This window comes from Pleuronectes platessa, chromosome 5, assembly GCF_947347685.1.
Source record: "Pleuronectes platessa chromosome 5, fPlePla1.1, whole genome shotgun sequence".
NCBI lineage: Eukaryota > Metazoa > Chordata > Actinopteri > Pleuronectiformes > Pleuronectidae > Pleuronectes > Pleuronectes platessa.
Window position 1 is genome coordinate 19,018,524 of NC_070630.1, and position 20,973 is coordinate 19,039,496.

Here is a 20,973-nt window from a genome sequence, read left to right on the forward strand (position 1 = left end):
CATGACTAAAGCAGTGGTGTGAATGTCAAAAGTCATTTGAATGTTAACTCTCTTCCTTCAGTGATGATGTGTGTGTGTGTTCCATATCCTTCGTTTCTTCAAAGGCCAGTCTTTCCTGCTCTTTCCATGACGTTTCTCCTGTGAAGCAGCAGCAGCAGCAGCAGCACCCTCTGCTGGTTGCAAAGAAAATTGGAAAAAGCTTACAGCACCTGGTATTCCCAGGCGGTCTCCCATCCAAGTACTAACCAGGCCCGACCCTGCTTAGCTTCCGAGATCGGACGAGATCGGGCGTGTTCAGGGTGGTATGGCCGTAAGCGAAGGAGTCAGAGCACAACACCTTATTTATACATATGAACCATCACCATCATGAGGACTATTGTTGCTTTGTGAACATTGAAGCTGGGTTTTATTGTTATTTAATGTCAAGGAAATAGAAGCTCAAGGTGCAATTTCGTCACAATATTGCAAGAGAAAAAAATCATGACAATTTTCAATGATTTCCTTCAGTGACAATGTCACGGTTTCATACACTGTTTCTTCTTTTAATGGTGCGTAAACTCGCTGCTCTTTCATCCTTCTCTCCAAATATGACTGTTATGGGGAAAAAACCGTGGTTGAGTTTTTCCTATAACCCCAAGATCCCAAGTTGTCCTTTTGCCACACGGAGAAAGCTGGTGATGGCATTGTTTGACGCGCAGTTTGTGTCCAAATAAAAGAGTAAGAGTTTGACTGTCCAAGGCCGTCCTTTGGCCGTCATTTATTGTAAATAAAATATAACAAATTAAGGATGCATATATACATCAAGTTGCACAGTTCACAAACAGACGGCCAATAACTGTATCTGCTTGCCAGCCTTCTCCTCGTCATGCACTTCCGTGTCCTATTTAGGGGGTGCACCAATCAGCCCTTGTCGCAGGTGTGCACTCAGCAAAGGTGGGAAAGAAGGAGAAATTAGTGAGTCACTCAAATCATAAGAAACTTAAATGCGGCTCCTACAATGACATTTTGAGAAGGATATGTTACTAGTACATGACTAAAGCAGTGGTGTGAATGTCAAAAGTCATTTGAATGTTAACTCTCTTCCTTCAGTGATGATGTGTGTGTGTGTTCCATATCCTTCGTTTCTTCAAAGGCCAGTCTTTCCTGCTCTTTCCATGACGTTTCTCCTGTGAAGCAGCAGCAGCAGCAGCAGCACCCTCTGCTGGTTGCAAAGAAAATTGGAAAAAGCTTACAGCACCTGGTATTCCCAGGCGGTCTCCCATCCAAGTACTAACCAGGCCCGACCCTGCTTAGCTTCCGAGATCGGACGAGATCGGGCGTGTTCAGGGTGGTATGGCCGTAAGCGAAGGAGTCAGAGCACAACACCTTATTTATACATATGAACCATCACCATCATGAGGACTATTGTTGCTTTGTGAACATTGAAGCTGGGTTTTATTGTTATTTAATGTCAAGGAAATAGAAGCTCAAGGTGCAATTTCGTCACAATATTGCAAGAGAAAAAAATCATGACAATTTTCAATGATTTCCTTCGGTGACAATGTCACGGTTTCATACACTGTTTCTTCTTTTAATGGTGAGTAAACTCGCTGCTCTTTCATCCTTCTCTCCAAATATGACTGTTATGGGGAAAAAAACGTGGTTGAGTTTTTCCTATAACCCCAAGATCCCAAGTTGTCCTTTTGCCACACGGAGAAAGCTGGTGATGGCATTGTTTGACGCGCAGTTTGTGTCCAAATAAAAGAGTAAGAGTTTGACTGTCCAAGGCCGTCCTTTGGCCGTCATTTATTGTAAATAAAATATAACAAATTAAGGATGCATATATACATCAAGTTGCACAGTTCACAAACAGACGGCCAATAACTGTATCTGCTTGCCAGCCTTCTCCTCGTCATGCACTTCCGTGTCCTATTTAGGGGGTGCACCAATCAGCCCTTGTCGCAGGTGTGCACTCAGCAAAGGTGGGAAAGAAGGAGAAATTAGTGAGTCACTCAAATCATAAGAAACTTAAATGCGGCTCCTACAATGACATTTTGAGAAGGATATGTTACTAGTACATGACTAAAGCAGTGGTGTGAATGTCAAAAGTCATTTGAATGTTAACTCTCTTCCTTCAGTGATGATGTGTGTGTGTGTTCCATATCCTTCGTTTCTTCAAAGGCCAGTCTTTCCTGCTCTTTCCATGACGTTTCTCCTGTGAAGCAGCAGCAGCAGCAGCAGCACCCTCTGCTGGTTGCAAAGAAAATTGGAAAAAGCTTACAGCACCTGGTATTCCCAGGCGGTCTCCCATCCAAGTACTAACCAGGCCCGACCCTGCTTAGCTTCCGAGATCGGACGAGATCGGGCGTGTTCAGGGTGGTATGGCCGTAAGCGAAGGAGTCAGAGCACAACACCTTATTTATACATATGAACCATCACCATCATGAGGACTATTGTTGCTTTGTGAACATTGAAGCTGGGTTTTATTGTTATTTAATGTCAAGGAAATAGAAGCTCAAGGTGCAATTTCGTCACAATATTGCAAGAGAAAAAAATCATGACAATTTTCAATGATTTCCTTCAGTGACAATGTCACGGTTTCATACACTGTTTCTTCTTTTAATGGTGCGTAAACTCGCTGCTCTTTCATCCTTCTCTCCAAATATGACTGTTATGGGGAAAAAACCGTGGTTGAGTTTTTCCTATAACCCCAAGATCCCAAGTTGTCCTTTTGCCACACGGAGAAAGCTGGTGATGGCATTGTTTGACGCGCAGTTTGTGTCCAAAAAAGAGTAAGAGTTTGACTGTCCAAGGCCGTCCTTTGGCCGTCATTTATTGTAAATAAAATATAACAAATTAAGGATGCATATATACATCAAGTTGCACAGTTCACAAACAGACGGCCAATAACTGTATCTGCTTGCCAGCCTTCTCCTCGTCATGCACTTCCGTGTCCTATTTAGGGGGTGCACCAATCAGCCCTTGTCGCAGGTGTGCACTCAGCAAAGGTGGGAAAGAAGGAGAAATTAGTGAGTCACTCAAATCATAAGAAACTTAAATGCGGCTCCTACAATGACATTTTGAGAAGGATATGTTACTAGTACATGACTAAAGCAGTGGTGTGAATGTCAAAAGTCATTTGAATGTTAACTCTCTTCCTTCAGTGATGATGTGTGTGTGTGTTCCATATCCTTCGTTTCTTCAAAGGCCAGTCTTTCCTGCTCTTTCCATGACGTTTCTCCTGTGAAGCAGCAGCAGCAGCAGCAGCACCCTCTGCTGGTTGCAAAGAAAATTGGAAAAAGCTTACAGCACCTGGTATTCCCAGGCGGTCTCCCATCCAAGTACTAACCAGGCCCGACCCTGCTTAGCTTCCGAGATCGGACGAGATCGGGCGTGTTCAGGGTGGTATGGCCGTAAGCGAAGGAGTCAGAGCACAACACCTTATTTATACATATGAACCATCACCATCATGAGGACTATTGTTGCTTTGTGAACATTGAAGCTGGGTTTTATTGTTATTTAATGTCAAGGAAATAGAAGCTCAAGGTGCAATTTCGTCACAATATTGCAAGAGAAAAAAATCATGACAATTTTCAATGATTTCCTTCAGTGACAATGTCACGGTTTCATACACTGTTTCTTCTTTTAATGGTGCGTAAACTCGCTGCTCTTTCATCCTTCTCTCCAAATATGACTGTTATGGGGAAAAAACCGTGGTTGAGTTTTTCCTATAACCCCAAGATCCCAAGTTGTCCTTTTGCCACACGGAGAAAGCTGGTGATGGCATTGTTTGACGCGCAGTTTGTGTCCAAAAAAGAGTAAGAGTTTGACTGTCCAAGGCCGTCCTTTGGCCGTCATTTATTGTAAATAAAATATAACAAATTAAGGATGCATATATACATCAAGTTGCACAGTTCACAAACAGACGGCCAATAACTGTATCTGCTTGCCAGCCTTCTCCTCGTCATGCACTTCCGTGTCCTATTTAGGGGGTGCACCAATCAGCCCTTGTCGCAGGTGTGCACTCAGCAAAGGTGGGAAAGAAGGAGAAATTAGTGAGTCACTCAAATCATAAGAAACTTAAATGCGGCTCCTACAATGACATTTTGAGAAGGATATGTTACTAGTACATGACTAAAGCAGTGGTGTGAATGTCAAAAGTCATTTGAATGTTAACTCTCTTCCTTCAGTGATGATGTGTGTGTGTGTTCCATATCCTTCGTTTCTTCAAAGGCCAGTCTTTCCTGCTCTTTCCATGACGTTTCTCCTGTGAAGCAGCAGCAGCAGCAGCAGCACCCTCTGCTGGTTGCAAAGAAAATTGGAAAAAGCTTACAGCACCTGGTATTCCCAGGCGGTCTCCCATCCAAGTACTAACCAGGCCCGACCCTGCTTAGCTTCCGAGATCGGACGAGATCGGGCGTGTTCAGGGTGGTATGGCCGTAAGCGAAGGAGTCAGAGCACAACACCTTATTTATACATATGAACCATCACCATCATGAGGACTATTGTTGCTTTGTGAACATTGAAGCTGGGTTTTATTGTTATTTAATGTCAAGGAAATAGAAGCTCAAGGTGCAATTTCGTCACAATATTGCAAGAGAAAAAAATCATGACAATTTTCAATGATTTCCTTCGGTGACAATGTCACGGTTTCATACACTGTTTCTTCTTTTAATGGTGAGTAAACTCGCTGCTCTTTCATCCTTCTCTCCAAATATGACTGTTATGGGGAAAAAAACGTGGTTGAGTTTTTCCTATAACCCCAAGATCCCAAGTTGTCCTTTTGCCACACGGAGAAAGCTGGTGATGGCATTGTTTGACGCGCAGTTTGTGTCCAAATAAAAGAGTAAGAGTTTGACTGTCCAAGGCCGTCCTTTGGCCGTCATTTATTGTAAATAAAATATAACAAATTAAGGATGCATATATACATCAAGTTGCACAGTTCACAAACAGACGGCCAATAACTGTATCTGCTTGCCAGCCTTCTCCTCGTCATGCACTTCCGTGTCCTATTTAGGGGGTGCACCAATCAGCCCTTGTCGCAGGTGTGCACTCAGCAAAGGTGGGAAAGAAGGAGAAATTAGTGAGTCACTCAAATCATAAGAAACTTAAATGCGGCTCCTACAATGACATTTTGAGAAGGATATGTTACTAGTACATGACTAAAGCAGTGGTGTGAATGTCAAAAGTCATTTGAATGTTAACTCTCTTCCTTCAGTGATGATGTGTGTGTGTGTTCCATATCCTTCGTTTCTTCAAAGGCCAGTCTTTCCTGCTCTTTCCATGACGTTTCTCCTGTGAAGCAGCAGCAGCAGCAGCAGCACCCTCTGCTGGTTGCAAAGAAAATTGGAAAAAGCTTACAGCACCTGGTATTCCCAGGCGGTCTCCCATCCAAGTACTAACCAGGCCCGACCCTGCTTAGCTTCCGAGATCGGACGAGATCGGGCGTGTTCAGGGTGGTATGGCCGTAAGCGAAGGAGTCAGAGCACAACACCTTATTTATACATATGAACCATCACCATCATGAGGACTATTGTTGCTTTGTGAACATTGAAGCTGGGTTTTATTGTTATTTAATGTCAAGGAAATAGAAGCTCAAGGTGCAATTTCGTCACAATATTGCAAGAGAAAAAAATCATGACAATTTTCAATGATTTCCTTCAGTGACAATGTCACGGTTTCATACACTGTTTCTTCTTTTAATGGTGAGTAAACTCGCTGCTCTTTCATCCTTCTCTCCAAATATGACTGTTATGGGGAAAAAAACGTGGTTGAGTTTTTTCTATAACCCCAAGATCCCAAGTTGTCCTTTTGCCACACGGAGAAAGCTGGTGATGGCATTGTTTGACGCGCAGTTTGTGTCCAAATAAAAGAGTAAGAGTTTGACTGTCCAAGGCCGTCCTTTGGCCGTCATTTATTGTAAATAAAATATAACAAATTAAGGATGCATATATACATCAAGTTGCACAGTTCACAAACAGACGGCCAATAACTGTATCTGCTTGCCAGCCTTCTCCTCGTCATGCACTTCCGTGTCCTATTTAGGGGGTGCACCAATCAGCCCTTGTCGCAGGTGTGCACTCAGCAAAGGTGGGAAAGAAGGAGAAATTAGTGAGTCACTCAAATCATAAGAAACTTAAATGCGGCTCCTACAATGACATTTTGAGAAGGATATGTTACTAGTACATGACTAAAGCAGTGGTGTGAATGTCAAAAGTCATTTGAATGTTAACTCTCTTCCTTCAGTGATGATGTGTGTGTGTGTTCCATATCCTTCTTTTCTTCAAAGGCCAGTCTTTCCTGCTCTTTCCATGACGTTTCTCCTGTGAAGCAGCAGCAGCAGCAGCAGCACCCTCTGCTGGTTGCAAAGAAAATTGGAAAAAGCTTACAGCACCTGGTATTCCCAGGCGGTCTCCCATCCAAGTACTAACCAGGCCCGACCCTGCTTAGCTTCCGAGATCGGACGAGATCGGGCGTGTTCAGGGTGGTATGGCCGTAAGCGAAGGAGTCAGAGCACAACACCTTATTTATACATATGAACCATCACCATCATGAGGACTATTGTTGCTTTGTGAACATTGAAGCTGGGTTTTATTGTTATTTAATGTCAAGGAAATAGAAGCTCAAGGTGCAATTTCGTCACAATATTGCAAGAGAAAAAAATCATGACAATTTTCAATGATTTCCTTCAGTGACAATGTCACGGTTTCATACACTGTTTCTTCTTTTAATGGTGCGTAAACTCGCTGCTCTTTCATCCTTCTCTCCAAATATGACTGTTATGGGGAAAAAAACGTGGTTGAGTTTTTCCTATAACCCCAAGATCCCAAGTTGTCCTTTTGCCACACGGAGAAAGCTGGTGATGGCATTGTTTGACGCGCAGTTTGTGTCCAAATAAAAGAGTAAGAGTTTGACTGTCCAAGGCCGTCCTTTGGCCGTCATTTATTGTAAATAAAATATAACAAATTAAGGATGCATATATACATCAAGTTGCACAGTTCACAAACAGACGGCCAATAACTGTATCTGCTTGCCAGCCTTCTCCTCGTCATGCACTTCCGTGTCCTATTTAGGGGGTGCACCAATCAGCCCTTGTCGCAGGTGTGCACTCAGCAAAGGTGGGAAAGAAGGAGAAATTAGTGAGTCACTCAAATCATAAGAAACTTAAATGCGGCTCCTACAATGACATTTTGAGAAGGATATGTTACTAGTACATGACTAAAGCAGTGGTGTGAATGTCAAAAGTCATTTGAATGTTAACTCTCTTCCTTCAGTGATGATGTGTGTGTGTGTTCCATATCCTTCGTTTCTTCAAAGGCCAGTCTTTCCTGCTCTTTCCATGACGTTTCTCTTGTGAAGCAGCAGCAGCAGCAGCAGCACCCTCTGCTGGTTGCAAAGAAAATTGGAAAAAGCTTACAGCACCTGGTATTCCCAGGCGGTCTCCCATCCAAGTACTAACCAGGCCCGACCCTGCTTAGCTTCCGAGATCGGACGAGATCGGGCGTGTTCAGGGTGGTATGGCCGTAAGCGAAGGAGTCAGAGCACAACACCTTATTTATACATATGAACCATCACCATCATGAGGACTATTGTTGCTTTGTGAACATTGAAGCTGGGTTTTATTGTTATTTAATGTCAAGGAAATAGAAGCTCAAGGTGCAATTTCGTCACAATATTGCAAGAGAAAAAAATCATGACAATTTTCAATGATTTCCTTCAGTGACAATGTCACGGTTTCATACACTGTTTCTTCTTTTAATGGTGAGTAAACTCGCTGCTCTTTCATCCTTCTCTCCAAATATGACTGTTATGGGGAAAAAAACGTGGTTGAGTTTTTCCTATAACCCCAAGATCCCAAGTTGTCCTTTTGCCACACGGAGAAAGCTGGTGATGGCATTGTTTGACGCGCAGTTTGTGTCCAAAAAAGAGTAAGAGTTTGACTGTCCAAGGCCGTCCTTTGGCCGTCATTTATTGTAAATAAAATATAACAAATTAAGGATGCATATATACATCAAGTTGCACAGTTCACAAACAGACGGCCAATAACTGTATCTGCTTGCCAGCCTTCTCCTCGTCATGCACTTCCGTGTCCTATTTAGGCAGTGCACCAATCAGCCCTTGTCGCAGGTGTACACTCAGCAAAGGTGGGAAAGAAGGAGAAATTAGTGAGTCACTCAAATCATAAGAAACTTAAATGCGGCTCCTACAATGACATTTTGAGAAGGATATGTTACTAGTACATGACTAAAGCAGTGGTGTGAATGTCAAAAGTCATTTGAATGTTAACTCTCTTCCTTCAGTGATGATGTGTGTGTGTGTTCCATATCCTTCGTTTCTTCAAAGGCCAGTCTTTCCTGCTCTTTCCATGACGTTTCTCCTGTGAAGCAGCAGCAGCAGCAGCAGCACCCTCTGCTGGTTGCAAAGAAAATTGGAAAAAGCTTACAGCACCTGGTATTCCCAGGCGGTCTCCCATCCAAGTACTAACCAGGCCCGACCCTGCTTAGCTTCCGAGATCGGACGAGATCGGGCGTGTTCAGGGTGGTATGGCCGTAAGCGAAGGAGTCAGAGCACAACACCTTATTTATACATATGAACCATCACCATCATGAGGACTATTGTTGCTTTGTGAACATTGAAGCTGGGTTTTATTGTTATTTAATGTCAAGGAAATAGAAGCTCAAGGTGCAATTTCGTCACAATATTGCAAGAGAAAAAAATCATGACAATTTTCAATGATTTCCTTCGGTGACAATGTCACGGTTTCATACACTGTTTCTTCTTTTAATGGTGAGTAAACTCGCTGCTCTTTCATCCTTCTCTCCAAATATGACTGTTATGGGGAAAAAAACGTGGTTGAGTTTTTCCTATAACCCCAAGATCCCAAGTTGTCCTTTTGCCACACGGAGAAAGCTGGTGATGGCATTGTTTGACGCGCAGTTTGTGTCCAAATAAAAGAGTAAGAGTTTGACTGTCCAAGGCCGTCCTTTGGCCGTCATTTATTGTAAATAAAATATAACAAATTAAGGATGCATATATACATCAAGTTGCACAGTTCACAAACAGACGGCCAATAACTGTATCTGCTTGCCAGCCTTCTCCTCGTCATGCACTTCCGTGTCCTATTTAGGGGGTGCACCAATCAGCCCTTGTCGCAGGTGTGCACTCAGCAAAGGTGGGAAAGAAGGAGAAATTAGTGAGTCACTCAAATCATAAGAAACTTAAATGCGGCTCCTACAATGACATTTTGAGAAGGATATGTTACTAGTACATGACTAAAGCAGTGGTGTGAATGTCAAAAGTCATTTGAATGTTAACTCTCTTCCTTCAGTGATGATGTGTGTGTGTGTTCCATATCCTTCTTTTCTTCAAAGGCCAGTCTTTCCTGCTCTTTCCATGACGTTTCTCCTGTGAAGCAGCAGCAGCAGCAGCAGCACCCTCTGCTGGTTGCAAAGAAAATTGGAAAAAGCTTACAGCACCTGGTATTCCCAGGCGGTCTCCCATCCAAGTACTAACCAGGCCCGACCCTGCTTAGCTTCCGAGATCGGACGAGATCGGGCGTGTTCAGGGTGGTATGGCCGTAAGCGAAGGAGTCAGAGCACAACACCTTATTTATACATATGAACCATCACCATCATGAGGACTATTGTTGCTTTGTGAACATTGAAGCTGGGTTTTATTGTTATTTAATGTCAAGGAAATAGAAGCTCAAGGTGCAATTTCGTCACAATATTGCAAGAGAAAAAAATCATGACAATTTTCAATGATTTCCTTCAGTGACAATGTCACGGTTTCATACACTGTTTCTTCTTTTAATGGTGAGTAAACTCGCTGCTCTTTCATCCTTCTCTCCAAATATGACTGTTATGGGGAAAAAAACGTGGTTGAGTTTTTTCTATAACCCCAAGATCCCAAGTTGTCCTTTTGCCACACGGAGAAAGCTGGTGATGGCATTGTTTGACGCGCAGTTTGTGTCCAAATAAAAGAGTAAGAGTTTGACTGTCCAAGGCCGTCCTTTGGCCGTCATTTATTGTAAATAAAATATAACAAATTAAGGATGCATATATACATCAAGTTGCACAGTTCACAAACAGACGGCCAATAACTGTATCTGCTTGCCAGCCTTCTCCTCGTCATGCACTTCCGTGTCCTATTTAGGGGGTGCACCAATCAGCCCTTGTCGCAGGTGTGCACTCAGCAAAGGTGGGAAAGAAGGAGAAATTAGTGAGTCACTCAAATCATAAGAAACTTAAATGCGGCTCCTACAATGACATTTTGAGAAGGATATGTTACTAGTACATGACTAAAGCAGTGGTGTGAATGTCAAAAGTCATTTGAATGTTAACTCTCTTCCTTCAGTGATGATGTGTGTGTGTGTTCCATATCCTTCTTTTCTTCAAAGGCCAGTCTTTCCTGCTCTTTCCATGACGTTTCTCCTGTGAAGCAGCAGCAGCAGCAGCAGCACCCTATGGAGGACCATACATGACATAAGTAAAAATAAATAAATAAATAAATGTATAAATAAATACAGAAATAAATAAATAAATAAAAAAGGAAATAAATTAATTAATACAGAAATAAATAAATAAATATGTTAATACCAAAATAAATGTCAAAATAAATGTCTTAAATATATTTGCACATTTATTTATTCCCTGATACATTTCCTTTTCATTTGCAGTGTCCTTATGCTAATAAGAAAGGCGGGCCTAACCGCAGTCTCGAGCAGGATTGGTCACAAGAGCGTAATGATCCAGCCCTACGTCTGCCTCTCAATGCTGACTGGTGTCCAGTAGCTGTTTGCAGCGTTGAGCCAGTTCACACTTAAAATGAACTAGTTCAAGTTCAGAGGGTTAGTTAAGGTTATTTTTTATTGGGATGATTTAGCTGTCAGTAGTCCTGACTGTGAGCGTCACGTCTCGTGTTGTACTGAGCACAAGGAGCGAGCCGAGAGGAGGAGGAGGAAACAGAAACTCCAGCTCGTTACAAACCACCTGCAGCCTCTGCTCTGATCATGAAGCCGCTGATCTCTGATCAGATGTGACCAGAGAAACTCTGTGTTTTCACTGTTCTACAAAGTCACTGAAAAGCTGTTTCACGGTGAAGAGCTCAAGTCTCAGTCACTGCCCGTGTCTCTGAGCGAGTGTGTGACGGAGCGCAGGGGCTGTGTGTGTGTGTAGCTCAGTTGACCAATCCTGCTCGAGACTGAGGTTAGGCCCGCCTTTCTCATTAGCATAAGGACACTGAAATGTGGAAATAAATAAATGTGGAAATAAATAAAAGTTGGAATAAAAGTGGAAATAAATAAATAAATGTGGAAATAAGTTTAAGACATTGATTTATTTAATTCTGCATTTATTTCCACATTTATTTATTTATTTCCACATTTATTCCAACTTTTATTTTTCGATTTCAGTGTCCTTACGCTAATGAGAAAGGCGGGCCTAACCTCAGTCTCGAGCAGGATTGGTCAACTGAGCTACACACACACACAGCCCCTGCTGCTCCACACACTCGCTCAGAGACACGGGCAGTGACTGAGACTTGAGCTCTTCACCGTGAAACAGCTTTTCAGTGACTTTGTAGAACAGTGGAAACACAGAGCTTCTCTGGTCACATCTGCTCAGAGATCAGCTGCTTCATGATCAGAGCAGAGGCTGCAGGTGGTTTGTAACGAGCTGGAGTTTCTGTTTCCTCCTTCTCCTCTCGGCTCGCTCCTTGTGCTCAGTACAACACGAGACGTGACGCTCACAGTCAGGACTACTGACAGCTAAATCATCCCAATAAAAAATAACCTTAACTAACCCTCTGAACTTGAACTAGTTCATTTTAAGTGTGAACTGGCTCAACGCTGCAAACAGCTACTGGACACCAGCATTGAGAGGCAGAAGTAGTAGGGCTGGATCATTACACTCCTTTGACCAATCCTGCATGAGACTGCGGCTAGGCCCGCCTTTCTCATTAGCATAAGGACACTGCAAATGAAAAGGAAATGTATCAGGGAATAAATAAATGTGCAAATATATTTAAGACATTTATTGTGACATTTCTCTTGGTATTAACATATTTATTTATTTATTTCTGTATTTATTTATTTATTTCCATTTTTATTTATTCATTTATTTATTTATTTATGTATTTATTTATACATTTATTTATTTATTTATTTTTACTTAAGTCATGTATGGTCCTCCATAGCACCCTCTGCTGGTTGCAAAGAAAATTGGAAAAAGCTTACAGCACCTGGTATTCCCAGGCGGTCTCCCATCCAAGTACTAACCAGGCCCGACCCTGCTTAGCTTCCGAGATCGGACGAGATCGGGCGTGTTCAGGGTGGTATGGCCGTAAGCGAAGGAGTCAGAGCACAACACCTTATTTATACATATGAACCATCACCATCATGAGGACTATTGTTGCTTTGTGAACATTGAAGCTGGGTTTTATTGTTATTTAATGTCAAGGAAATAGAAGCTCAAGGTGCAATTTCGTCACAATATTGCAAGAGAAAAAAATCATGACAATTTTCAATGATTTCCTTCAGTGACAATGTCACGGTTTCATACACTGTTTCTTCTTTTAATGGTGCGTAAACTCGCTGCTCTTTCATCCTTCTCTCCAAATATGACTGTTATGGGGAAAAAAACGTGGTTGAGTTTTTCCTATAACCCCAAGATCCCAAGTTGTCCTTTTGCCACACGGAGAAAGCTGGTGATGGCATTGTTTGACGCGCAGTTTGTGTCCAAATAAAAGAGTAAGAGTTTGACTGTCCAAGGCCGTCCTTTGGCCGTCATTTATTGTAAATAAAATATAACAAATTAAGGATGCATATATACATCAAGTTGCACAGTTCACAAACAGACGGCCAATAACTGTATCTGCTTGCCAGCCTTCTCCTCGTCATGCACTTCCGTGTCCTATTTAGGGGGTGCACCAATCAGCCCTTGTCGCAGGTGTGCACTCAGCAAAGGTGGGAAAGAAGGAGAAATTAGTGAGTCACTCAAATCATAAGAAACTTAAATGCGGCTCCTACAATGACATTTTGAGAAGGATATGTTACTAGTACATGACTAAAGCAGTGGTGTGAATGTCAAAAGTCATTTGAATGTTAACTCTCTTCCTTCAGTGATGATGTGTGTGTGTGTTCCATATCCTTCGTTTCTTCAAAGGCCAGTCTTTCCTGCTCTTTCCATGACGTTTCTCTTGTGAAGCAGCAGCAGCAGCAGCAGCACCCTCTGCTGGTTGCAAAGAAAATTGGAAAAAGCTTACAGCACCTGGTATTCCCAGGCGGTCTCCCATCCAAGTACTAACCAGGCCCGACCCTGCTTAGCTTCCGAGATCGGACGAGATCGGGCGTGTTCAGGGTGGTATGGCCGTAAGCGAAGGAGTCAGAGCACAACACCTTATTTATACATATGAACCATCACCATCATGAGGACTATTGTTGCTTTGTGAACATTGAAGCTGGGTTTTATTGTTATTTAATGTCAAGGAAATAGAAGCTCAAGGTGCAATTTCGTCACAATATTGCAAGAGAAAAAAATCATGACAATTTTCAATGATTTCCTTCAGTGACAATGTCACGGTTTCATACACTGTTTCTTCTTTTAATGGTGAGTAAACTCGCTGCTCTTTCATCCTTCTCTCCAAATATGACTGTTATGGGGAAAAAAACGTGGTTGAGTTTTTCCTATAACCCCAAGATCCCAAGTTGTCCTTTTGCCACACGGAGAAAGCTGGTGATGGCATTGTTTGACGCGCAGTTTGTGTCCAAAAAAGAGTAAGAGTTTGACTGTCCAAGGCCGTCCTTTGGCCGTCATTTATTGTAAATAAAATATAACAAATTAAGGATGCATATATACATCAAGTTGCACAGTTCACAAACAGACGGCCAATAACTGTATCTGCTTGCCAGCCTTCTCCTCGTCATGCACTTCCGTGTCCTATTTAGGCAGTGCACCAATCAGCCCTTGTCGCAGGTGTGCACTCAGCAAAGGTGGGAAAGAAGGAGAAATTAGTGAGTCACTCAAATCATAAGAAACTTAAATGCGGCTCCTACAATGACATTTTGAGAAGGATATGTTACTAGTACATGACTAAAGCAGTGGTGTGAATGTCAAAAGTCATTTGAATGTTAACTCTCTTCCTTCAGTGATGATGTGTGTGTGTGTTCCATATCCTTCGTTTCTTCAAAGGCCAGTCTTTCCTGCTCTTTCCATGACGTTTCTCCTGTGAAGCAGCAGCAGCAGCAGCAGCACCCTCTGCTGGTTGCAAAGAAAATTGGAAAAAGCTTACAGCACCTGGTATTCCCAGGCGGTCTCCCATCCAAGTACTAACCAGGCCCGACCCTGCTTAGCTTCCGAGATCGGACGAGATCGGGCGTGTTCAGGGTGGTATGGCCGTAAGCGAAGGAGTCAGAGCACAACACCTTATTTATACATATGAACCATCACCATCATGAGGACTATTGTTGCTTTGTGAACATTGAAGCTGGGTTTTATTGTTATTTAATGTCAAGGAAATAGAAGCTCAAGGTGCAATTTCGTCACAATATTGCAAGAGAAAAAAATCATGACAATTTTCAATGATTTCCTTCGGTGACAATGTCACGGTTTCATACACTGTTTCTTCTTTTAATGGTGAGTAAACTCGCTGCTCTTTCATCCTTCTCTCCAAATATGACTGTTATGGGGAAAAAAACGTGGTTGAGTTTTTCCTATAACCCCAAGATCCCAAGTTGTCCTTTTGCCACACGGAGAAAGCTGGTGATGGCATTGTTTGACGCGCAGTTTGTGTCCAAATAAAAGAGTAAGCGTTTGACTGTCCAAGGCCGTCCTTTGGCCGTCATTTATTGTAAATAAAATATAACAAATTAAGGATGCATATATACATCAAGTTGCACAGTTCACAAACAGACGGCCAATAACTGTATCTGCTTGCCAGCCTTCTCCTCGTCATGCACTTCCGTGTCCTATTTAGGGGGTGCACCAATCAGCCCTTGTCGCAGGTGTGCACTCAGCAAAGGTGGGAAAGAAGGAGAAATTAGTGAGTCACTCAAATCATAAGAAACTTAAATGCGGCTCCTACAATGACATTTTGAGAAGGATATGTTACTAGTACATGACTAAAGCAGTGGTGTGAATGTCAAAAGTCATTTGAATGTTAACTCTCTTCCTTCAGTGATGATGTGTGTGTGTGTTCCATATCCTTCTTTTCTTCAAAGGCCAGTCTTTCCTGCTCTTTCCATGACGTTTCTCCTGTGAAGCAGCAGCAGCAGCAGCAGCACCCTCTGCTGGTTGCAAAGAAAATTGGAAAAAGCTTACAGCACCTGGTATTCCCAGGCGGTCTCCCATCCAAGTACTAACCAGGCCCGACCCTGCTTAGCTTCCGAGATCGGACGAGATCGGGCGTGTTCAGGGTGGTATGGCCGTAAGCGAAGGAGTCAGAGCACAACACCTTATTTATACATATGAACCATCACCATCATGAGGACTATTGTTGCTTTGTGAACATTGAAGCTGGGTTTTATTGTTATTTAATGTCAAGGAAATAGAAGCTCAAGGTGCAATTTCGTCACAATATTGCAAGAGAAAAAAATCATGACAATTTTCAATGATTTCCTTCGGTGACAATGTCACGGTTTCATACACTGTTTCTTCTTTTAATGGTGAGTAAACTCGCTGCTCTTTCATCCTTCTCTCCAAATATGACTGTTATGGGGAAAAAAACGTGGTTGAGTTTTTCCTATAACCCCAAGATCCCAAGTTGTCCTTTTGCCACACGGAGAAAGCTGGTGATGGCATTGTTTGACGCGCAGTTTGTGTCCAAAAAAGAGTAAGAGTTTGACTGTCCAAGGCCGTCCTTTGGCCGTCATTTATTGTAAATAAAATATAACAAATTAAGGATGCATATATACATCAAGTTGCACAGTTCACAAACAGACGGCCAATAACTGTATCTGCTTGCCAGCCTTCTCCTCGTCATGCACTTCCGTGTCCTATTTAGGGGGTGCACCAATCAGCCCTTGTCGCAGGTGTGCACTCAGCAAAGGTGGGAAAGAAGGAGAAATTAGTGAGTCACTCAAATCATAAGAAACTTAAATGCGGCTCCTACAATGACATTTTGAGAAGGATATGTTACTAGTACATGACTAAAGCAGTGGTGTGAATGTCAAAAGTCATTTGAATGTTAACTCTCTTCCTTCAGTGATGATGTGTGTGTGTGTTCCATATCCTTCTTTTCTTCAAAGGCCAGTCTTTCCTGCTCTTTCCATGACGTTTCTCCTGTGAAGCAGCAGCAGCAGCAGCAGCACCCTCTGCTGGTTGCAAAGAAAATTGGAAAAAGCTTACAGCACCTGGTATTCCCAGGCGGTCTCCCATCCAAGTACTAACCAGGCCCGACCCTGCTTAGCTTCCGAGATCGGACGAGATCGGGCGTGTTCAGGGTGGTATGGCCGTAAGCGAAGGAGTCAGAGCACAACACCTTATTTATACATATGAACCATCACCATCATGAGGACTATTGTTGCTTTGTGAACATTGAAGCTGGGTTTTATTGTTATTTAATGTCAAGGAAATAGAAGCTCAAGGTGCAATTTCGTCACAATATTGCAAGAGAAAAAAATCATGACAATTTTCAATGATTTCCTTCAGTGACAATGTCACGGTTTCATACACTGTTTCTTCTTTTAATGGTGAGTATACTCGCTGCTCTTTCATCCTTCTCTCCAAATATGACTGTTATGGGGAAAAAAACGTGGTTGAGTTTTTCCTATAACCCCAAGATCCCAAGTTGTCCTTTTGCCACACGGAGAAAGCTGGTGATGGCATTGTTTGACGCGCAGTTTGTGTCCAAAAAAGAGTAAGAGTTTGACTGTCCAAGGCCGTCCTTTGGCCGTCATTTATTGTAAATAAAATATAACAAATTAAGGATGCATATATACATCAAGTTGCACAGTTCACAAACAGACGGCCAATAACTGTATCTGCTTGCCAGCCTTCTCCTCGTCATGCACTTCCGTGTCCTATTTAGGGGGTGCACCAATCAGCCCTTGTCGCAGGTGTGCACTCAGCAAAGGTGGGAAAGAAGGAGAAATTAGTGAGTCACTCAAATCATAAGAAACTTAAATGCGGCTCCTACAATGACATTTTGAGAAGGATATGTTACTAGTACATGACTAAAGCAGTGGTGTGAATGTCAAAAGTCATTTGAATGTTAACTCTCTTCCTTCAGTGATGATGTGTGTGTGTGTTCCATATCCTTCGTTTCTTCAAAGGCCAGTCTTTCCTGCTCTTTCCATGACGTTTCTCCTGTGAAGCAGCAGCAGCAGCAGCAGCACCCTCTGCTGGTTGCAAAGAAAATTGGAAAAAGCTTACAGCACCTGGTATTCCCAGGCGGTCTCCCATCCAAGTACTAACCAGGCCCGACCCTGCTTAGCTTCCGAGATCGGACGAGATCGGGCGTGTTCAGGGTGGTATGGCCGTAAGCGAAGGAGTCAGAGCACAACACCTTATTTATACATATGAACCATCACCATCATGAGGACTATTGTTGCTTTGTGAACATTGAAGCTGGGTTTTATTGTTATTTAATGTCAAAAAATAGAAGCTCAAGGTGCAATTTCGTCACAATATTGCAAGAGAAAAAAATCATGACAATTTTCAATGATTTCCTTCAGTGACAATGTCACGGTTTCATACACTGTTTCTTCTTTTAATGGTGAGTAAACTCGCTGCTCTTTCATCCTTCTCTCCAAATATGACTGTTATGGGGAAAAAAACGTGGTTGAGTTTTTCCTATAACCCCAAGATCCCAAGTTGTCCTTTTGCCACACGGAGAAAGCTGGTGATGGCATTGTTTGACGCGCAGTTTGTGTCCAAATAAAAGAGTAAGAGTTTGACTGTCCAAGGCCGTCCTTTGGCCGTCATTTATTGTAAATAAAATATAACAAATTAAGGATGCATATATACATCAAGTTGCACAGTTCACAAACAGACGGCCAATAACTGTATCTGCTTGCCAGCCTTCTCCTCGTCATGCACTTCCGTGTCCTATTTAGGGGGTGCACCAATCAGCCCTTGTCGCAGGTGTGCACTCAGCAAAGGTGGGAAAGAAGGAGAAATTAGTGAGTCACTCAAATCATAAGAAACTTAAATGCGGCTCCTACAATGACATTTTGAGAAGGATATGTTACTAGTACATGACTAAAGCAGTGGTGTGAATGTCAAAAGTCATTTGAATGTTAACTCTCTTCCTTCAGTGATGATGTGTGTGTGTGTTCCATATCCTTCGTTTCTTCAAAGGCCAGTCTTTCCTGCTCTTTCCATGACGTTTCTCCTGTGAAGCAGCAGCAGCAGCAGCAGCAGCAGCCCCGCCGTCCCCTGGAGCCTCACTGCAATCCGGGGCCTCCACCTCTCCTGGTCGGTCGCCTCTTCGTTCACTCGCCCGGGCTGAGGGAGTTTTGGGCGCTTTGCTAGCACCTTCCTCCATACTTTGCCCGGATGCTCCTCCCGTCATGCAACCCGTCTCACCGGACACTCCATCCGCACTGCTGCCGATGGTGGATGGGGTAATTTCACCCCCGCTGGCAGCTCCGGTGTCCTCGTCCTGCTGTCGTTGCTCCTCCTCGGACCAGGAAACGCGCTCGTCGCCGCCGGCTGGCTCCGCGTCCACCGTCCTCTCCTCTCCGCGCCTCCCCCCCTGCAAGTCACACTCCCTAGCATAGTGTCCCTGGCGCTTGCATTTATAACAGGTGAAGTCTGGGCATTCTCTCAAAATATGTCCTGGCTGGATGCACAGCCTGCAGACCTTCACCTGCCTGTCATGAATTACACGGAAGTACTCCCCTCCGTCTAGTGTCTCGAACTTTGCTGAGTAGGGCAGCGACTGTACAAGTTCAGTAAATTGTACTTTACAGAACCTTGTCCCGTCCACCACGTCTGTCCCAGGCCATTTCCTTCTTTTGATGGGCGAAATCGCCCTCACGCCCCACGTTGAGAGTTTCTGCCTAATTTCAGCATCAGTGATATAAGATGGCAAGTTTAGAAATGAAACAACAATTTCATTGCTGCGAACTTCCTTGGCAGTCACCCGAGTGTTTTCGATTTTGAAGCCATCTAATAACCTTGTCTTGCCCTTTCCCTCCTGCATGGTGATCTCGTAAGTGTTCATACTTTTGACCCTGCATGCCAGAACAATCCCACACTTTTCCTTGATTTCCCGCAACAGTTCCATCATGGTAATGTAATCCTCACCGACGGGCTCTACAATCAATGTCAGCTCCTTTTTATAGCCACAATCACCCTCACTTTCTCCCTGTCTCTCTTTATCTCTCCTACCATTCGCCATGCTTGCTTTATCAATAGGCCTAATTACGGAATTGATCTCCTGGGTTATTCCTTTCTCGCTGGCTTCAATATTTCCAGAATCATTCTCCCGTTCTACATGTGCCAAACTGTCCTTAACTTCCATGTTTTCCTTCACAAGTTCTTCCCCCCAATCACTAGAAGCATAATCAATCTCGGGTTCTGCATTAATCAAAGTGGCCTTACCTTCTATTTTGTCATTTATCAAATTATCCATCCAATCACAGAAAGTATGAAACAATCCCCCAAACAGCCAGGCTGCAGGGGAAATGAATCACACATAAAACTATCACAAATGCACCTTATGCCTCACAAGCACACGCGGTCCCAACAAACACTCGACTGCTCTCTGCTCTCTGCTCACTTCCTGCTTGCACACCTGAACGGGATCAGACGAGATCGGGCGTGTTCAGGGTGGTATGGCCGTAAGCGAAGGAGTCAGAGCACAACACCTTATTTATACATATGAACCATCACCATCATGAGGACTATTGTTGCTTTGTGAACATTGAAGCTGGGTTTTATTGTTATTTAATGTCAAGGAAATAGAAGCTCAAGGTGCAATTTCGTCACAATATTGCAAGAGAAAAAAATCATGACAATTTTCAATGATTTCCTTCAGTGACAATGTCACGGTTTCATACACTGTTTCTTCTTTTAATGGTGAGTAAACTCGCTGCTCTTTCATCCTTCTCTCCAAATATGACTGTTATGGGGAAAAAACCGTGGTTGAGTTTTTCCTATAACCCCAAGATCCCAAGTTGTCCTTTTGCCACACGGAGAAAGCTGGTGATGGCATTGTTTGACGCGCAGTTTGTGTCCAAATAAAAGAGTAAGAGTTTGACTGTCCAAGGCCGTCCTTTGGCCGTCATTTATTGTAAATAAAATATAACAAATTAAGGATGCATATATACATCAAGTTGCACAGTTCACAAACAGACGGCCAATAACTGTATCTGCTTGCCAGCCTTCTCCTCGTCATGCACTTCCGTGTCCTATTTAGGGGGTGCACCAATCAGCCCTTGTCGCAGGTGTGCACTCAGCAAAGGTGGGAAAGAAGGAGAAATTAGTGAGTCACTCAAATCATAAGAAACTTAAATGCGGCTCCTACAATGACATTTTGAGAAGGATATGTTACTAGTACATGACTAAAGCAGTGGTGTGAATGTCAAAAGTCATTTGAATGTTAACTCTCTTCCTTCAGTGATGATGTGTGTGTGTGTTCCATATCCTTCGTTTCTTCAAAGGCCAGTCTTTCCTGCTCTTTCCATGACGTTTCTCCTGTGAAGCAGCAGCAGCAGCAGCAGCACCCTCTGCTGGTTGCAAAGAAAATTGGAAAAAGCTTACAGCACCTGGTATTCCCAGGCGGTCTCCCATCCAAGTACTAACCAAGCCCGACCCTGCTTAGCTTCCGAGATCGGACGAGATCGGGCGTGTTCAGGGTGGTATGGCCGTAAGCGAAGGAGTCAGAGCACAACACCTTATTTATACATATGAACCATCACCATCATGAGGACTATTGTTGCTTTGTGAACATTGAAGCTGGGTTTTATTGTTATTTAATGTCAAGGAAATAGAAGCTCAAGGTGCAATTTCGTCACAATATTGCAAGAGAAAAAAATCATGACAATTTTCA

The 20,973-nt window shown here is 43.1% G+C and overlaps 17 non-coding genes across 17 annotated transcripts; all 17 read right to left on the bottom strand.

Annotated features, from left to right (window-relative positions):
- Positions 1–197: 197 nt before the first annotated feature.
- LOC128440904 (5S ribosomal RNA) lies at positions 198–316 on the bottom strand. Its single transcript, XR_008338614.1, has one exon. It is a non-coding gene; the product is annotated as a 5S ribosomal RNA (ribosomal RNA).
- A 909-nt stretch (positions 317–1,225) lies between these two features.
- LOC128440905 (5S ribosomal RNA) lies at positions 1,226–1,344 on the bottom strand. Its single transcript, XR_008338615.1, has one exon. It is a non-coding gene; the product is annotated as a 5S ribosomal RNA (ribosomal RNA).
- A 909-nt stretch (positions 1,345–2,253) lies between these two features.
- LOC128440907 (5S ribosomal RNA) lies at positions 2,254–2,372 on the bottom strand. Its single transcript, XR_008338616.1, has one exon. It is a non-coding gene; the product is annotated as a 5S ribosomal RNA (ribosomal RNA).
- A 907-nt stretch (positions 2,373–3,279) lies between these two features.
- LOC128440908 (5S ribosomal RNA) lies at positions 3,280–3,398 on the bottom strand. The gene has a single exon (XR_008338617.1). It is a non-coding gene; the product is annotated as a 5S ribosomal RNA (ribosomal RNA).
- Positions 3,399–4,305: 907 nt separating this feature from the next.
- On the bottom strand, positions 4,306–4,424 carry LOC128440909 (5S ribosomal RNA). The gene has a single exon (XR_008338618.1). It is a non-coding gene; the product is annotated as a 5S ribosomal RNA (ribosomal RNA).
- Positions 4,425–5,333: 909 nt separating this feature from the next.
- Positions 5,334–5,452, bottom strand: LOC128440910 (5S ribosomal RNA). The gene has a single exon (XR_008338619.1). It is a non-coding gene; the product is annotated as a 5S ribosomal RNA (ribosomal RNA).
- Positions 5,453–6,361: 909 nt separating this feature from the next.
- LOC128440911 (5S ribosomal RNA) lies at positions 6,362–6,480 on the bottom strand. The gene has a single exon (XR_008338620.1). It is a non-coding gene; the product is annotated as a 5S ribosomal RNA (ribosomal RNA).
- Positions 6,481–7,389: 909 nt separating this feature from the next.
- On the bottom strand, positions 7,390–7,508 carry LOC128440912 (5S ribosomal RNA). The gene has a single exon (XR_008338621.1). It is a non-coding gene; the product is annotated as a 5S ribosomal RNA (ribosomal RNA).
- A 907-nt stretch (positions 7,509–8,415) lies between these two features.
- LOC128440914 (5S ribosomal RNA) lies at positions 8,416–8,534 on the bottom strand. The gene has a single exon (XR_008338623.1). It is a non-coding gene; the product is annotated as a 5S ribosomal RNA (ribosomal RNA).
- A 909-nt stretch (positions 8,535–9,443) lies between these two features.
- Positions 9,444–9,562, bottom strand: LOC128440915 (5S ribosomal RNA). Its single transcript, XR_008338624.1, has one exon. It is a non-coding gene; the product is annotated as a 5S ribosomal RNA (ribosomal RNA).
- A 2,645-nt stretch (positions 9,563–12,207) lies between these two features.
- LOC128440916 (5S ribosomal RNA) lies at positions 12,208–12,326 on the bottom strand. The gene has a single exon (XR_008338625.1). It is a non-coding gene; the product is annotated as a 5S ribosomal RNA (ribosomal RNA).
- A 909-nt stretch (positions 12,327–13,235) lies between these two features.
- On the bottom strand, positions 13,236–13,354 carry LOC128440917 (5S ribosomal RNA). The gene has a single exon (XR_008338626.1). It is a non-coding gene; the product is annotated as a 5S ribosomal RNA (ribosomal RNA).
- A 907-nt stretch (positions 13,355–14,261) lies between these two features.
- LOC128440918 (5S ribosomal RNA) lies at positions 14,262–14,380 on the bottom strand. The gene has a single exon (XR_008338627.1). It is a non-coding gene; the product is annotated as a 5S ribosomal RNA (ribosomal RNA).
- A 909-nt stretch (positions 14,381–15,289) lies between these two features.
- On the bottom strand, positions 15,290–15,408 carry LOC128440919 (5S ribosomal RNA). The gene has a single exon (XR_008338628.1). It is a non-coding gene; the product is annotated as a 5S ribosomal RNA (ribosomal RNA).
- A 907-nt stretch (positions 15,409–16,315) lies between these two features.
- On the bottom strand, positions 16,316–16,434 carry LOC128440920 (5S ribosomal RNA). The gene has a single exon (XR_008338629.1). It is a non-coding gene; the product is annotated as a 5S ribosomal RNA (ribosomal RNA).
- A 907-nt stretch (positions 16,435–17,341) lies between these two features.
- LOC128440921 (5S ribosomal RNA) lies at positions 17,342–17,460 on the bottom strand. The gene has a single exon (XR_008338630.1). It is a non-coding gene; the product is annotated as a 5S ribosomal RNA (ribosomal RNA).
- A 3,217-nt stretch (positions 17,461–20,677) lies between these two features.
- Positions 20,678–20,796, bottom strand: LOC128440950 (5S ribosomal RNA). The gene has a single exon (XR_008338656.1). It is a non-coding gene; the product is annotated as a 5S ribosomal RNA (ribosomal RNA).
- Between the last annotated feature and the right edge of the window lie 177 nt (positions 20,797–20,973).